Source organism: Triplophysa rosa, linkage group LG15 (genome assembly GCF_024868665.1).
Source record: "Triplophysa rosa linkage group LG15, Trosa_1v2, whole genome shotgun sequence".
Lineage (NCBI taxonomy): Eukaryota > Metazoa > Chordata > Actinopteri > Cypriniformes > Nemacheilidae > Triplophysa > Triplophysa rosa.
This window is the reverse complement of record NC_079904.1, coordinates 13,944,230-13,961,804: the sequence shown is the minus strand read 5'-3', so window position 1 is coordinate 13,961,804 and position 17,575 is coordinate 13,944,230. Positions and strand designations below refer to the sequence as shown.

General features: G+C 37.8%; 1 non-coding gene across 1 annotated transcript; it reads left to right on the top strand.

The window, feature by feature from the left end:
- Positions 1-15,657: 15,657 nt before the first annotated feature.
- trnaq-cug (transfer RNA glutamine (anticodon CUG)) lies at positions 15,658-15,729 on the top strand. Its single transcript has one exon. It is a non-coding gene; the product is annotated as a tRNA-Gln (tRNA).
- Positions 15,730-17,575: the final 1,846 nt, after the last annotated feature.

The following is a 17,575-nucleotide window of genomic DNA, read 5'->3' as shown; positions in this document are numbered from 1 at the left end:
ACCTGTAAACACGTGCAAGATCAGCTTCTCTGTCTAGTAAAATTGTCTTTGTTTTCAGAACCAGCTGCAAACAGTAAAGAATAATTGTGCTACATAACAACTGAGCAAAACAAGATAGTTGCTTGATAGACGCTACAAGCTAATAGTTTCACATTTGTCCACGACACTGTGTGTTGTCATGGTTTCACGGCAGTAAAAGCTGAAACCGAGGGTAACGTGTTATTAGGGAGATGCAAGGTCTGGAGAAAGCATAAGGGCATACACGAATCATGTGAGGCACCTCAGCCAATCATATAACAGCCTCTAGTCTCCTTTCTTGCGTTCCGTTGAAGGTTGCAGGCTTTCCATCTCGTGTCTTTGGTAACACGGATATGACGCCATTGACAGGCAACTGCCAGACACGGCCACGATTTACAAATAGCTGGAAACATTTGAGATATTGTAAGTACTCAAATGAGCAAAATATATAACACTGGCCTAGTGGTTTTTGGATATTTTACTGCAAAAAAGTTACAAACTGCATCTTTAAGGGTCAGTAAATGATAATAGAATTTTCATTTTTGAGTGAACTGTCCCTTTAAGATGCTTCTAAATCCTTAAATATATTTTTAATGAATCATTTTATTGAACATCACAGTTGATCAATCTTAATTTTAAAAGGAACATCATTGTATCAGTGGGTAAAAATGAGCAATGCTGGGTTATTTTTATCCCAATTGCTGGGTTGTCTTTACCCAACAATGAGTGGAAACAACCCAGCAGTGTGTTTTGTCCAATATTTGCCCTGCATGGGTAAAAAAACAGCACTTTTTTTGAGTGAATGAATGAGGACTGAAGAATTTAATGTTTTAAAAGGAAACAAAACCAATCATGTGTATTATGTCAATTAAATGATAAAAATATGAATAAGACATCTTTGACAGTTCATCTTTGCCTATAGCTTCATCTCTGGTCCTACTTGAAAACATCATTTTTGTTAGGTCATTTACAACATATGAAATGCCCTCTCATTTGTAGTCACATTAGATAAAAGAGTACAAATGGACCATGATAAGAAATTGTGCTAAAATGACCAGACGGGCGCCAGACAAGAGCACAAAAAGACGCGACAGCTTCTTGCATCATGACGCGATTATAATTCATCATCTTAACTGTTAATTATTGTGGGAATATTTTTCAGATAAAAGTATGATTTAAATATCAATATAATCAATAAGTGTTTTCTTTCATTTGTTTCATTGGGCTGTGTGGTTTTGTCGTGTGCTTTCTGTTTCGCTCAGTGGGGGGTTGCTGTGGCAGGCAGGGAGAACAGAGAAAGTTGGGGGTTGGAGTCATAAATTATCTAGATAAACACACACACACAAAGAGTTATAAAGAAAAGAAATAATATGAATTAATCCACTACATATGTTTTAAGTATAATCATGAGTTGTGATGTGTTTTAATGAATCATAGGATTAAGAAACAACGCTATATAATTAAAAACATTAGATGATTGAGTGTTTTCTTTTTACTGGAAGAATGTTGGGAATGTTGGTATATTGTTCGGCCACAGGAGACTGTTTTTAGGAGACCACTCCTTGGGGGAGGGTGTCCCTGGAGAACATTCCTCAATACTAGCGACTGACCACAGGATGTATGTTTTGAGAAGGTTTTATTTTTCAGGAACTAAGCAGATAAACGTGGCGTATGGAGATTGGTGGAAAGAGAACAACACTCCTTAAAAGGCAAAGGCGGATCCAGAAGATAGAACGACGTCAAATACTTTATAAATATGGGTGTTTTGAATATGTTGGCTGTTGTTGGCTGTTGTTGGCTTGTGGTGGAGTGAGGAGATCATCTGACAACCCAAAGCTTTGTTACCTTTTTACATCTGATAATAAAACCTTATATTACTTTTGAGCAAATTGTCTCTTCAAATTTTTGAACATGCAGGACTGCCTTTAAAGTCCAACAGTATGTTGTGTTATTAATATGTGAACACTGTGTTATAATGCAGTTTAAAGAGATAAAAGTAGTGTTATTGATGACTAATAGAACACATGATTTTTAAAAGTGTTACACTGCTGAATCAATTAGACATGAATAAACAGTGTATGAAACTCAACAATGGCGACAATCAACAAAAGAAAACTTCACGCTGCAATGCATGCTGGGTAACATCATAGTACAACACTCATCCATGACTCCCAGCATGCATTGCAGTTGATCTGTTTATCTGCTTTTGGTTGATGATTGTCACCATTGTTGAGGTTTGTATGATGAGTGTTGATGTCTAAGTGTGTCAGTAAAGTTTTCTGTTTACTTTCTTGCAGTGATTTTACAAACATCACAATTTTCATCAGTACAAAAAGCTTAACCTCCACTTTACTGAAGCTGATTTTTCAACTTATCAGAACTAATATTATAGAAGCAACCGCCAATGATCATGTGTTAAAATATATTTCATTAAAGGCGGGGTGTCCGTTATCTGAAAACGCTTTAGAAAGCGTTAGCCATGTAAACAACAAACTTGTAGCCAATCAGCAGTAAGGGGCATTGCCCAGGAAGGGAAGCGAGGAAATGCTTGCATTGCACAGCACGTTTACAATTTCAAATTACAACAGCCCAATCAGAGATCGGATACCCTGTCTCTAAGCTTCATAGATGTTTAAGTGTTTGTATTAAACACCATTGCAAGTATCGAAAGAAAATTCATTTAATGAAAGTCCAGAGTCAAGAGCTCAACTAAAGCAAACACTGATCACAATAATGGTGATTTGTTGAAATTTCAATATTTTTTCTACATTAATTGTAGGTGCAAAAGTGATATTGATTCAATGCAATTAACACTGACAAATCAACAGTTTTTAACATTGATTCAATGATTTGTACCTGTTAGCTTGCTGTCTGGGTAAGTGGTTTTCTGATGTAAATGAGAATTGTCACAGTGTTTACAGACTCTTTTCATGGTTGAAAAAAAAAGAAAACACTAAGACAAATGTCAGTGTTTTATTTGATACCATTGTTTTGTGGAAAACAACAAGAACTGCTTCTTTAAAGCAAATGGTCAAATATGGATTTTAATCTCTCTATTATGCTCTTTGTTTTTATGCATTTCACAGGGAGCTTGAAAAAAAATGCCCTTACAAACCAAATAAACAGAAAAGAAGCAGAAAAGGCAGTGTCGAAGTGGCTCATTGGTGCCAGGGACGGGAGGAAACCGGACTGCGAGAGCACGTGGTGCAGAGCAAGATGGGTAAGCGATACAAAAAAAATGATAATAATAATTTATTACAATCTGCACTCTTAAACCCAATTTATACTTCTGTGTCAAACCTAAACCGTAGACACGCCATAGGCTGTGTAGTACGCGCAGCCTACGCAGTTTCCTGACATGCACCTCTAACAGCGTGTTCTATGCTGTGATTGGTGTGCTAAAACTCCTCCCTCTCTATGTATTTGTTTAGTGTGTGATTTTTTTCACTTTAATATACTTTAATGTAATATAAATCAAATCAAAGAACAAGTGTCTTATGTAAGGGATAATCCACAGCTTAAAGGGTTTTAATGCACGACGTGGAGGCCAAGAACCACCCGACGCGAAGCGGAGAGTGGTTGCCTCTGCGAAGTGCATTAAAATCCTTTAACGCACGGCTAGCTGTGGATTATCCCGCTTATACCATGGTCATTTACCAAGTTAAATCTTTTATTGATGTTTACAGTGAAATTTTAGATCAAACAGGTGAAAATTACAGTGATTTTGTCAGTTAAATTTCAAATGTAAACAAACTTGGAGCTACCTGTGCGTTAAAGGGTTTTTATGCACACCTTCTAGCCAATCAGAATAGAGTATTCAAAAAGACCATGGTATAAAATTGATTATACAACATAGCATTATACATCACTCACACTTATGGTACAATTCTTGTGGAGATTGAAAGAATGCCATCTTCTCCTGTTCCGTTGTAGTCTCTTTTTTTTATAGTTTTAAAGAAATTATCTGTTCTTGGATATTATTTGCCGCCGTCACGACTGATGCGTCTCTGACAAGCCGCTTTTTCTTCTGCTTTTGCCGTGGTACTGCGGGCTACGCAAACAACATGCCCATGGACACTGCAGACTAGCGGTCTTCATGTGTACTGCACGTTGACATGGACAACGACGCAGAAGTATAAATGAAAACCAATGCACAGCCTAAGTCTGACACGGAAGTATAAATCAGCTTTTAGACATATTGCTGTCACTTAGTTGTTTTTGGTGGAGTTGTTTAATGGAGTGTCCCTGTAAATGTATTCTACATCAGTGGATCTCAACTGTTTTCCTGGAGCCCCTTTAATGACACCCGTTGCATAAACTGCTTAGACTACTCTGAAAAGTTAGTCATCTGTTATTGTTGTTTCTCTTTCCTCAAAGAGGAACTAACTTTGCAAAGTTAGTTTAAAGTATAATAGCCTTATTTAAACCAAAGACAGACAGATTACCACACTTTGATTAACTGTTAGTTGGTTAAACTAGTTAAGATACGGTCTTACAATAGTGGCAATGTTTATGCAACCTACCCCAGGTCTTGGATTATCCACTAAAAAGCTGATGACCTAAATCAGGTGTGTTTGATTAAAGAGACATGCAAAATGTGCAGTTTTGGGGGGCTCCAGGAATTTGGTTGAGAACCACTGATTAACAACTGATGTGAGGTACTAAAGGCTGATGTGACATGTTTAAACTAAACATAACATTTGTTTTATATGTATTATATAACATTTTAGATATTTTAATATAACGAGTTGTGAAATATATTAATTTGTTTTATCTTTTCATAGGGCCACCGGGAGAGTGAGAACAGAGGACTGAGGAGCTACACTGTTGCTTTGCCTTGTATTGTTTTTGGAACTCTTCAGTTTAAGAGGTTATTCTAAAAATATGTTGCTGGAGCATTACTGCACTTTGTGTTTGTATTTGAGTTTTAAAAAGTTCTTAATAAATGAAAGCATGAGCTACTGGTCTTTCTTCATTGAAGCAATACATTTCACATTTTACTTTACTGTTCAGTGGGTTAAATGTAATATTTGTATTTAGGGGTTTACTGTAAAGTAAGGTAACCCAAACAAACATGTTAGCCCATATATATAGCTGTTGTGGCCCATAACAGACCTACATAAAACCTAGCTGGGTCCCATCATTAACCCATGTAAGTAGTCTCCTATGGGCCCCACGTGGGATTACCCAAATGGGCCCTATTTGGAGCCCATCAAGGTCCCATCATAAACCCATCTGGGCTTGCAGACCCTTTGGGCCCACATGGGTGTGTTGGCTGGGCCATTTTAAAGTGCAACTGTTAGGAACGACTCAAGAGTCAAGTGCAGAGTAGTTAGAGATTTTATTAGATCCCCTACGGAACACACACACCGCGACAGGGAGGAACAAAATAGGCAATGAGTCCAGGGATGTCAACAGAAATTTAAAAAGGCTCGAGCACTCGGCCGTAGGAACCAGGGCAAAAACTGCCAAGAAAATAAAATGTAAATCCACCCAACGAGGGACACAAAAACACTAGTTGCAGAAAGGACGAACAAATAATAATCCGCCCAGCGAGGGATAGGAGAGAATCCGTCTGGAGTAAACGACAGTAATCCGCCCAGCGAGGGAGAGGAGAAAATCCACCTGGAGTAAACGACAGTAATCCGCCCAGCGAGGGAGAGGAGAAACTCAGCCTGGAGTAAACGACAATAGCGGAAGTGAGTGGTAACGGCCCCGGCAATCCTACTGGACCAACAGGAGAAGTCCGTAGCTTATGCTCTCGACCCACAACCGGAAGAGAACCGCGGCGTAGAACAGCTGGGCTGTGGGAACTTGTGCAAATAGCCGGAGGAATCCACGGGAAGGCAGCGATCCGCCGTAATCCTCAGCAGAGGTGTCTCTTGTGTGTAGGGACCGGTAGTCAGTGATGCTGAGATAAAAGAGAGAGCAAGGCAGAGGCAGACACCAGGTACAGTCAAAAATCTCTGGAGCCTAGACAAGACAAGGAAGTTTAAATGCAGTGCATTCTCACGACTAGACTAGACTAGACTAGAGTAGACTAGAGTAGACTAGAGACAACCTTCCGGTAATACACCAAAACAGACTGACAAAGAACAACGCAAAACACAGGGAATAAAAGGGGAAGCAATCAGGAAGGAAAATGAGACACCAGTTGGGGAGAGGGAAAGTTAAGGGGAACCCAGGTGAATCTGGGAAATCAATAATGAGAAGTAGATAGGGTAACAAGGGGGCGGGGCCACACTCACGCGGATTCCGAGCACATGGCAACTGTCAAGTGCTCAACAAAACAAAAACAGAGGACAAGACAGATAAAACCCAGAGGTACTAGACTCGAGCCCTGACAGCAACATTATATAAGCAAGGTGTTTGTCAGCATTTATGAATCTGTGCACAGCTGGAACACACAAACTGTTAAAAACATATAGCTTGAATACACTAAGTTGCTTTGGTTAAAAGCGTCTGCTTAGTGTACATGCAAATGTGTTGGAAAGTTAAATAAGTGCATGCATGCAAACATTACTGCTGATTGTTAATTTGTAGAGTCTTTACTTGTAATTAATGTTTTATGCAATGTATAACCTGTATAACTCAATGTACAACTCATTTGCTCTTTAATTTGATCTGTTCTTTGTATATGATTTTTCTTTAATAAAATAGTGTTGTGGAAAAATATCAGTCTTGTAGTTCAAAAAATCTCTCAGACAAGGAAGGTCCGGGTGTCAAGGAGTTAACTTTATTTGCTCGAGCCAAACAAAGTGAGATGTTCCAAGTCATCTAAAAACCAAGTGTTTTCAGTCTACAGTTATAGTAAAACTTCTGAAAGGTGGTCTCTTCTGAAACCAATCAGGTACTTTCCTGTTATCTCTTTTTTTTATTAACCAATTGTTAATTGTCTGCCACCAATAAGTCCCAGGCAACAAGGTACGTATCTAATGGTGGTACGCTGGCTATTACATCATTTTTAAAATAATTTGCATACAATGGTTACCACACGAGACCACCAAACAAGCCACGGTCTCCATACGAGACGGCGTGGCGTACGTGCGTAATCATGGTTACTTTTAAACAGTGGAAAATCCCCAGGTTTCAGAGAGAGCACAACAGGCTTCAAACTTTAGGCCTCTAAAAACATCACTGGATTTTACCTTGTTACATTGTGCTCAAATGTGCTTTAAACATGCTTAAAGTGACATTAAGTGCATTTATATGAACAATCATTGGTTACAGGTACAGATTGTGTCATTAAATCATCAATTCTTCTTCAAATAATAAAATTATCATCATAAACCTACTTATATGTAATTATTCTTATTGAATATGATTTCAGATCAACCCATCTGTATACTAATGTTCCTATGAATACTTCTCAATACTTTTTAGGTATTTTATCAAGTGCATTTATAACTGTGGTGAAAAACAGTGCTCAATACATGTAAAAAACATATCTATATTTATATTTGTGCCCAGAAATTACACAATAATAGCTGGTCAGATTGCAGGGCTCTCAAGTCTCACGCATTGAGCGTGAGACACACGCATTTCAACCCGTTCACACGCTCACACCTTGTATTTCTCACGCAGAGAAATGTCCAGGATAACGCCCACCAAGTTGCGCCGCTATAAGAAGAATCAAGTGAGTTCCCCATAGAGTTCAGAAGGCCCTGCCACGAACCAGCTAATCAAATAAAAAATAGCTACCGAACAGCCAATCAGAAAATAGCATTGCTGTATCCGGGTAAGATTTAGATATTCCCGCAACAACAACGCTTACATTCTGATTCCAACGACACATTGTGTGATTGACAGGCTCGCTTCACACGACATTAATTCAGATGGATCATTATCACTATAAAGTGCCTTTTGGTGTCCTCATCAGAAACACTGAGCCATCGTGAACATAATGTAAAATAATGACATTTTGAGGTTTTATTATAAATGTCCTAATATTTACACACATACAACTGCAATAAGAAGATTCTTAAAATGTGTTTTATCATTTTATACCATTTTCTTTGATTCGATGTATGTGATTTTGGCATGTCCCTCACATTGCTAACCTAACTTAAGTGAGTGTAAAAAGTGGAAACATTGCACAAAATTAAAATATTTTTTGAATGTTCTTATTATCCTCAACAACGTATTTAATAAAACACATAATTTGGATAATTTATATTCTATTTTCATAATAATATTAAGCTTTTTGCATGCGTCCCTGTAATTGCTGTGTACCCTGTCATTTTGGGGTAATCGCCCCTTTAAGAAACGGTCTGATGTCCTCAGTGACAGCCCCTCCCCCAGTCTGCCTTTCCTCAGTGGAGAGGTTCAAACGTCTGCAGCACACACAGTAAGTATCTGCATTCATTTTTCCTAGTTTTCAACATAATGTGTCTGTAGTTAAATGTTGTCAAGCTTCACATGTCCACATTGTCATAGTGACATCTTAATTAACATAAAAACTTTTCAGTAATTGAAAATATATATCTTAAACAGTATACAGTCAGCTTTAACAGTGAATCCCTTTGCTAGCTGCAACTACACCACGTGTTCATCCCTGCTCATTTCAGCAGCTATTCTGACACTTGTTTAGTATTAGTTCTGATTCAGAAGGAAAGAAAAAGGAAAGAAAGGGAAAGAAAAAACTATTATACACATTTCACATTGTGAAAAGTGTAGAGCAGCCACCTATAGGTGTTTCTTTAAGAAGGAGTGGTCAACCCGATGGCCATACGTCACAATGGGAACCACCAGCTCCTTCTACTGGTGCTCAGTCTGCAGACAAGAGAACTCCTGTGCCCATCAAGGCGTGAGGGACATAAGCAGGCATGTTGGCAGCCAGTTTGGGAGGCTTTCTAAAATAGCTGCATTAGTGTTAGTGCTCACTCACTCAAATGCAGACGCTGAGAGGGTTTTCTCCATGGTTGGACTAAATAAAACCAAAACCAGGAACAGCTTGGCACTGGATGGAACTCTGTCATCCATCATGACAGTGAAAATGGCTGGCCTGGAACCACAGTGTTTCAAGTGGGAGCCACCAACCCCTGTGCTGAAGGCCTCAAAACATGCTACCAACACCTACAATAAACAACACTAACCATTATCTCTCTCTCTCTCACACACACACACACAAACCTGCACTAAGAAATGATGAATTAAATAAATATTTTTTATTTGTACAAATTTATGTGTCACATTTTTCAGATCAGACCCCCGTCCCCACCCAAACCCCCGCCGCCACCAAAATCTCACTTTGAACTCAGTTCAAAACTTGAGAGCCCTGAGATTGATTGCTGCTTTTTACTGGCATTTATTCATATTTAAAGTACAATTAAAAATGTAAAATTAGGAATAATGTAATTTTTAAATGTTGATCTTATATCCCTTAATGCTGTGTATGGATTTTGTGGATAATCATATTTTAATTTAATTTAATTAAATGTTATCATTTGACATAAAATGTAATGCATACATCTAGTGCCCTTGGAAAATATTGCTACTTCATTTGAAAATATTGACTGTTGACTTTTTTTGTCAGTAGCACTACATAAAGGTGAACGTTAATTTAAAAGTATATTATTGTTTGTTTAATTAATGACAATTTTACGTTGTTTTTTGCAATCCCTCGCCCCCGTATTTGGAAAATTATTCCAATTAACAGAATAAAACAAAATCAGAAAAATGTGTGAGATTTGTACCTTTAGGGGTACAATGGTTGTCACTGGGGCAGTACCCTCAAAGGTACACATATTGTACCTTTCCACATGGATACCCAGACAGCAAGCAACCATTGAATCAATGTTAAAAAATAGCTGATTGGTCAATGTTAATTGCATTGAATCAATATCACTTTTGCACCTGCAATTAATGTTGAAACAAATCACCATTATTGTGATCAGTGTTTGCTTTAGTTGAGCTCTTGACTCTTGAGTTTAATGTCAAGTTTTCTTTACTGTCTAACACATATGTTGGGGCAAAGAAAACTAAGATCCAGTGACATCAGAATATGATTGTTATTTCATCACAATGAAGTTCTGTATGTTATTTTTGAGTGTAATTTCTTATTAATATGTGAATGCGGAGTTATGAGACAGTTTATAGAGTAAAAAGTTATTTATATATTTTATGTGAAAAAAAATGTTACTTTTCTGAATCTGTGTATGAATCTCAACAATGGTGACAATCATCAAACTAAATCAGATTAACAGATCAACTGCAATGCATGCTGGGAGTCATGACTGAGTTTTGTACTATGATGTTACCCAGCATGCATTGCAGCATGAAGTTTCTTTCTGTTGATTGTCACCATTGTTGAGATTCATACACTGGTTCTTCATGTCGAACTGATTCAGAAATGTTTTGAGAAAGTTTTGTGAAAATCATTTGTTCTGTAAATTGTCCATAAAACTGTTTAAATATTTTTAAACTGTGTCATAACTCCACATTCACATATAGTGAAGGGAGGACCCCCCTCTGATTGGCCGTGGTCCCGATTTTCCTGTACGTGTGTACCAGAGGTCGCGTTAAACGAAAATTCTGTCATTGACAGATTTTTTTTTGCCAGTGACGGAAAAATCTGAAGGCCGTTCGTCCGTCATTTTGACGGATTACAATGAGGGCAATTTGTAACTCCCCGTTTCCCTTCATTAGAGCGTGATACGCTCGCGAAGGGACGTGCGTGTTTTCACATGTCATTGTTACTGACTAGACATATGTGATGCAATCTGGGAAAACCCGTCGGATGTCGCGCTGGGACGCCTATCAAAGTAAACCACATAACATGAAGAATGAAGGAGTATCAATGCTGATTGGAGGTAGCTGGGTGGGTGTTTGTAGGGGGTGGGGGGGCTTGTTGGTTGTGGTTCGGGGCGTTTCATTTGTTGGGACTGTGTGGGTGTGGTCTGGTTGGTCTTGTTTTGTGGTCGATGTCGGACAACAGAGGAATAAAGTTAATTATGCCATTACTACTTTTCCCTGGTTGTTCCTCTGTTGTCTGTTGTTGATCGCGGAATGGGACCGGGTTGGACCTGCACGGTTTCGGCGGGTGGGGCTTCCTGGGTCGCGGCTCGTGGGCTCTCCCTGTTCTTCGTGGACGTTGCTCGGTGGCTTTGGTCGGGGTCACTGAGTGCAGCTATGACACGTCAGAGGAGATCTGGCCCTCCCGGCTGAGCCTGGTTTCTCCCGAGGTTTTTTTTTCTCCATTATTCAGCATTGGAGTTTGGGTTCCTCGCCACAGCAGAGCAGTGCAGTGTTGGCTTGCTCACCGGGAGACTGCATTTATTTATTCATTTATTTATTAGATATTATTTATTATAATGATCTTGCTTGGTCTATAAACACCATGCACTGTGCTGTGTTTTACCTTTCTGTGTTTTTCTTATTTGCTCCTGTAAAGCTGCTTTGGAACGATGCACATTGTGAAAAGCGCTATATAAATAAAATAAAATTGAATTGAATTGAATTGAATGTTTATCTGGAGAGGTTGTTGATTGTCACCATTGTTAGGGTTTTTATGATAAATAAATCTAACAGTATGAATAAATTGCCCTTTAAATTAAGATCATGTGGCAGCGACCGGTAATGATAAGACTTTAAAGTAATCAATTGTCCTTACCATCTTGTCCTGCTTTCATGTTAAGAAATATGCTTACTTTTATGCTATACTGAGCTGCATTTACTAGAGACCCCAGGTGTAGGTTTTTGCTAATGAAAATAGCACATAAGCAATTAAAATACTGTAATTGTTAATTTACAAAAGTATTTGTAAAAAGTATTTATCATAAATAATTACCATCTGACGAGATATCATTTTCAGAGTGAAATCTGCTTGCACTGTAAAAAATGTCCATAATTTTTTTTACAGAAAACAACAACTGCCAGCTGTGGTTACCTGAAAATTCTGTAAAAATATGGAAAAAACATGTAAACAGTTTACAGTTTAAAACAGAAATTATCTGTGTTTTCAATGCGTAACTGTACATTTGCTATAAATGATAAAACTGCTATTTTGTTGGAACACTTACATCACCTAAATAACTTTCTTAAAATAAATTGTTTTAAAAGCACATGGTATTAAAATTATTGAAAATCAAATGTGTTTTTATTTATCACTATGACACATGTCTGAAGTACTGTGTCTACACATTACACTGCAGAAATTATTTGGAGATTAACTGTGATTTATTTATTCTATTTCTAGAGGCAACACAAAAGAACTTCAAGACGTTGAAGGCGATTGATGTAGAAGACCTGATCGCATTAGTCCTGAAATTTGCCCCACACAGGAATTTAAAATGGTAATCATGCTTTTTTACAATATACTTTGATATTACCTGTAGTATTAACTACAGGTTAAAATATGATACAAACATTTATAGCACAACATTTTTAGTAAAAGACAAAAATACATTGTGTGGGTCAAAATTATCGATTTTTCTTTTATGCCAAAAATCATTAGGATATTAAGTAAAGATCATGTTCCATAAGATATTTGTCCTACTTATAATAACTTTGTGATGTGGCTCCCTGCCTGATTATCAAAGGCATTTTCTAAATTTGACTCAGATCAATTAACGGGCTGTATCTCAGCAGATATGCCTATCTACAATCATATACAGAAATTTCAGCTAGTTAAACCCATTTCAAAATGACCTAAGACTGTTTTCAGGTCCATATTACGCATGTGTTATAATTATCATTAAGTTCAAACCTGCGAACATATCCCTATCCGCGCATCTAGTAATAAATAAATTTTTCTGTTTAAAAACTACACTAATTACTAACAACTGTTATTCTTATTCTAAATTATTAAATCAATTGATGTGTAAAAGAAACGGCTATGTTTGCGAAGAAAAGTGGAGTTATTAACATTTACACTTGCTTATGCAAACGATACTTTAAATATTCTTTAGATATTTTAAAGTATACTTTAAAAAGGTAATTATAATTTTGTACTTTTTGTGCACTTTCAATATACGTATTTGATTTCCCCGCTTATTAAACAATCCAAATCTGTTGCATACATTTTTAAACTCCACTGTCAAATCAGTCCTTATCAACATCACTTAATATTGTGACGCTGCACTTGAACTGATTATATTCAATATGCTTGTTTTTTTCAGTAATGAAAATACACAGAAATACATAAAACAGTTTAATCTGCAAATTAATGTCTGCTTTTTACATAGGCTAAAAGGAAATATTATAGGTTATGTTTTTAATCAAACCATTTGATGCGACCGTGCACAAACTTTTGCTAGTTAATTATAACATTTACATTTAGTTCTTTTACATTTTTCATTAATTTGTTCGTCTAATTGTTTATTCTAATTTGTCCATGGAACTTAAGTTGCTTTTTCTTTGTTACTTTTGCAGATAACGGTGGTGGCAGACATTGATTCCAGAGTTCACACCGACGAAGAGTTCAAGTTAATCCGAGGATCGTTTTTGTAGTTCTATAGTTATATAGACTTATTGTTTTTGGCATACAGTATTTTTGCACGTATTGATCTAAATTATTTTGTTATTTAGATTTAATTATATTATATTATTATTATTACAAACTACCGTTGTAAGCCGTCGATGTGATTCGTGACCGTCCTTGTGTCCGATCACTCTCTCGCTTTCTTCTTTGCTTTCTCCGACAAAAACCCTCTTTGTGACCTCTGTTCAATGCAATGTATTTGGTCATTTGCACTGTGTTACATTAAATATGATCGTGTTTGCATCCTCAGTTGTGTCTTTCTACAAGCATCTGCTCTAGGCCCAAACCTCATTTCACCTCTGACCTCTGCACAATCCAACTTTTGTGGTTTTTGCAAGTGTCATAACATTCTGCACTGTGTTACATTAAAGATGATGTGTTTGCATCTCACTTGTGTCTTTTACAGCATCTGAGGAAGGCCCTTTGTGTGAATGAGCTCATTTTGACCTGTGACCTCTTCATAAAGCAATGTATTTGTTCATTTTGCATATGCTCATCACACTCTGCACTGTAATACATTAAAGGCATGTGTTTGCATTCTAACCTGTGTCTTTAACAGCATCTTAGGAAGCGCCCTTTGATGTATATGAGCTCAGTTTGACCTGTGACCTCTGTTCAATGCAATGTATTTGGTCACTTTGCATATGCTCATAACGCTCTGCAATGGACATCATTACATTTCAAATGTGTGAATGTAAAACTTTTAAACGTGTGATTCTGTTTATTAAAAACCGCACAAATAGACATTTTAAATTTTAAACGACACCTTAAAAGGTAAATATTGAGCTACATTTACCAATGGACTTGAAAAAAAACATTGAAACAGAATGAATGGGCTTGAACCAAGCGTTTCCACTTGCCCATTCATTCTGTATTCACATGTTTTTAGTTTCAAAAATACTGTAATGTCATTAGTCAATCATCATGTAAATTGCCTTGCAAATGAATGCTACAGCGGTGTAAAGTATTGGAGTAAATGTAATTAGTTACTGTACTTAAGTATCTTTTTGGCTACTTTGTAGTTGTACTGAGTATTAAAGATATTAGCAACTTTTACTCTCTTGTTACTTTACTACATTTTTGAACAAGTATATGTACTCTTTACTCCACTACATTTGTAATGACTAATGCAATTACACATTACATTTTGCATGGCACCTATCTTTTTGCAGCTGTTTATTTTTGCTACAGAAGAATTAATATTGCCATTTAAAGGGCATTGAAGGTACTTCTTGTGAATTTTGCCCTAACTTCTTTATGTGAATACGAGTGCATTGTCAGGTAGTTGACAATCGCTGGCTTTGACTTTTTAATTTTACTTAACATTATTTTATTTATCGTCATATTGAAGAGACCTTTTTGGAAGGAGTTTGGTTTACCTAGAGCGCTTGAGCTTAAATGAGACTTGGGTGTTTGTAATAGATGCTATGGTGTTATAAAATGGTCTATATGGTGTTATTTGTTATAAAAGTTATGGTGTAGGCCATGACTTGTTGCAATTTTGAGGTGTTCAGTCTTATTATGATTTAAGAAAATAAATGCGATTGCTCTCCTCACGTATCGACTGTTTCTTGTTTTTCACTGACATGTCTCTTAAGTGTTGAGGACTATCAGTGCTGCTTTGAGCCTACATTCAGTATGAGTAAAATACTTAAGTACTGTTAAAATCAGATACTCGAAGACTTTTACTGAAGTCGTTTTGGAATTGGTGACTTGTAACTTGTAATGGAGTAATTTTCACTGCAAGGTATCTGTACTTTTACTTAAGTATGGTTTTCAGGTACTCTTTACACCTCTGGTCAAATATCAGTTTCAGTCTATTATTGCTACCTTCTATTATAACAGACTGTAAATGGATGAGCTTTACGTTTTCTGTCTATAACACATGAACGTGGACGCCCGGAAGCCTATAGACTAATGGAGATCGTGGTTTTTTTGTACGAGGGTCCGGGGTCCGAAATGCATCTCGTACAGCCGCAATCCGCCGACTGACATGCCGAAAGCACCGACTCCAAAACGAAAGAGAAAATTATTGCCCTTCTTCAAGAAAATGCCCTCGTGCATGTTGGCATGCGAAAAGGCTTGTTCAAGCTTTTGCCGTCACCAGACCGAGCGGCCTTCACTCTGCGATCTGGCGGGTCGGCAACCGTTTGACACCGGGTTCCATGTTGTAATGGTTAGCACTCTGGACTCTGAATCCAGTGATCCGAGTTCAAATCTCGGTGGGACCTCTCACCGGAACTTCTCCCTTTTTCGGGGCGTCCATGCAGAACCCCGTCAGAGGGGTTGTCAACGCCCCACCGTTTGAGCCTTTCTCCTAGAACGTTTGCAGCTGTCAACGAAGCACGAGTGAAGTTCATCCATGTTTACGTGCAGGAGTAGGGTTGTACTTGTGGAACGCATGAACCACATAGAAGATGGAGGGTACAGCAGAACAAATTGCCCATGTCTGAGACGTTAATGTGATTGCAAACAAACACACTAAAAAAAAAACACATTTGGGCAGAGAGATTTTTCATGCCCAGGGCTAAGGACTTATTTTGACAATTGCTCAACACTAAGGGTGGATAACGCTTTTCAAGAAACTACAGGAAAGCGCAAAGAGACGCACCACAGCACACGTGCAACTGGCTTACGTGACAGTAATAGGAGTAAACTGCACAGAAAGCGTGAATGGAACTGAAGTGAGCAACTGCGCATTTCCTTGCGTGAACCTCTCGCATCACGTTGCTCTGGTAAAGCTAATTCCCTGCGTGTCTGACCAAAGAGACGCGTTGTCGTGTCATGACGGGTGCCACAGCGTGGAACCTTCGCCCTGATGGCTTTGGACATAATACAATCACTGGCTGTCAGGATGATCTGAATCCGGTACAATCGGACGAGCACCTTTTAGTGCCTTCACTTAACGGTACGACGCTCAAGAGCGCTATGCAAATCCAAACTTGAAACATGAGCCTCGTGGCCGAGTTAGCTCAGTTGGTTACAGCGTGGTCTTAAAAACGCCAAGGTCGCGGGTTTCTTTCCCCATACGGGCCATTGACTTTTCTCTTGCATCCTGTCCATCACTCATGGCTACTGCGCCTAGGGTCCTTCGCGGACAGGCCTGCGCAAGTCGACGTGGCCGAAATGGCGGTACCTGACAACCACAAGTCTGTAAAATAAATCCAATAGTATGCCGAGTTCCATCTTTAAAAAACCAATTCAATCACAAAGTCCATTTTTGGCCGTCTAATGAAATTGCAAGGTCCATTTTTCATAAACCAATCACCGCACGTAGTCCATTTTTATCCATCATTGAGCGCATTCCATCCAATCTCCGCTCTAGGAATGTTATTTGCTCGGGTAAGTTATGTTATTTATATTTCGCTCGGGAATGTTATTTATATTTTGTTAATGAAATGGCTTATTTTATGAATAGCAAGATTGGCTCCGTAAAATTAGCCTACGATTAAAGTTACCTCAGCTGTCAGAATTCAGTCAACTGGATCAGGTAACGTTAACTGTCATTGATCCTAACAGCTAACAGTTATATATTTGTAATGTAAATAATTTTAGCCGGTGTTGTCTGACTTTGTGTAACTTCAGTTAGCAAACCTTATTTTTTGATAGGTAACGTTACCTAATTTACTTGTAATTACATAAGCATATCTGATATGTTAACCTTACTTCATGGGACATGGCGATGGTCTGTTAGCAGTGGGGGTTGACGTAAATCTTATTGTATATCTTATTTTGTTTATTAGCTATAGGCTACTGTAACATCACCGTTAAATTAAACTGGCACAAAATGTAACTGTTAACCCTCTTGTTGTGTTCCAGTCGAATTTGATCGATTTAAAGTTTTCTCTCTGAAAATGTAGTTTATTTAATCTGTCATGAGGTTCCATGACTTTGTCCACATAGGGCATCTGAACAAACAAAATAAATTTGGATAATGTTGATCAAATTTTGGGTGTTTTGTTTACCTTGTTTATCACCTGTGGAATTCCTGGTCAAAAATGACCAGTCATTAGAAGTGAATGGAGGAGACTACAATAAGTGTATAAAATTGAGTTCAGGCAAATGTCCTCATTAGAT